At 53.9% G+C, this 1411-nt stretch overlaps 1 protein-coding gene across 1 annotated transcript in view; it reads right to left on the minus strand.

Moving 5' to 3' along the window:
* NUAK2 (NUAK family kinase 2) overlaps positions 1-1411 on the minus strand; it is a 9651-nt gene that overhangs the window by 6898 nt on the left and 1342 nt on the right. The gene's annotated exons all lie outside the window — the stretch shown is intronic.

The following is a 1411-nucleotide window of genomic DNA, read 5'->3' on the forward strand; positions in this document are numbered from 1 at the left end:
AGGCTCTGCTTGAACCAGGAGCTATTTTTTGTTTTTTTTTTTTCCTGTTTGCGGCGAGGCAGCCTCGGTGGTTTTGAATTCCTGTGAGTCAGCCCTGCAAACAGCGCGGGGGAGCTGCCAGCCCTGCTCGCCTTTGTTTGCAGCACAAAAGGGCCCTGGGTCCCTCACAAACACCCGGAGCAGCAGCAGAGCCAGCCCCAGGAAAGGCTCAGCCCAAGGACTGGGTCTGCTAAGCCCGACCCAGGGGTGGATTTAGGCCGAGTCTGGTTCTGGTTCAATTTCCCTCGGGTTACCCCAAGCCCAGCCCTGGCCGTAAAGCCGAGCACGGCAGCACCAGGAGCTCTCCCAGCAGCTGTGGTTTGGTTTTCCAGTGCCCTGGGGAGGGAATGAGGAGGACTGAGATGAAATTAAACCCTGCCTCGGGCTCAGAGCAGAGCCACGGAGATGCTGAAATCTCCGGGATCAGCCTCCCTGCACAGCCCCAAAAATCCACATTTGTGAGCAGAGATCAGGGGCTAAATGTGGATTTTGGAATTGATCAAAATCCACATTTGTGAGCAGGGACCAGGGGTTAAATGTAGATTTAGGAATCCAACAAAATCCACATTTGTGAGCAGAGATCAGGGGTTAAATGTAGATTTAGGAATCCAACAAAATCCACATTTGTGAGCAGAGATCAGGGGTTAAATGTAGATTTAGGAATCCAACAAAATCCACATTTGTGAGCAGAGAGCAGGGGCTAAATGTAGATTTTGGAATCCACCCTGGGGCTGTGGAGGGAGGCTGAGTAGGGAGCAGGGGCTGAGTGTCCAAAATCCGCATTTGCAGCTGGATTCCCTGTCTGGGAAGGAGGGGATGGCACAGCAAGGGCGATTTCTGGAGCAGGTATTTCCCCTCGCTGGGGAAAACACAGAAAACACAGCCCGGGAGCAGCTGCATTGCCTGGGAGTGGCCAGGAACGGCAGCCAGGTCCTGGAAGGGAGGAGAGGGCTGGGCTAAACCCGCCCAAACCGATGTAGATTTAGGAATCCAACAAAATCCACATTTGTGAGCAGAGATCAGGGGTTAAATGTAGATTTAGGAATCCAACAAAATCCACATTTGTGAGCAGAGATCAGGGGTTAAATGTAGATTTTGGAATCCACCCTGGGGCTGTGGAGGGAGGGTGAGTAGGGAGCAGGGGCTGAGTGTCCAAAATCCACATTTGCAGCTGGATTCCCTGTCTGGGAAGGAGGGGATGGCACAGCAAGGGCGATTTCTGGAGCAGGTATTTCCCCTCGCTGGGGAAAACACAGAAAACACAGCCCGGGAGCAGCTGCATTGCCTGGGAGTGGCCAGGAACGGCAGCCAGGTCCTGGAAGGGAGGAGAGGGCTGGGCTGAACCCGCCCAAACCGAGCCAAACCCGCCCAA

Source organism: Geospiza fortis, unplaced genomic scaffold (genome assembly GCF_000277835.1).
Source record: "Geospiza fortis unplaced genomic scaffold, GeoFor_1.0 scaffold184, whole genome shotgun sequence".
NCBI classification, from domain to species: domain Eukaryota; kingdom Metazoa; phylum Chordata; class Aves; order Passeriformes; family Thraupidae; genus Geospiza; species Geospiza fortis.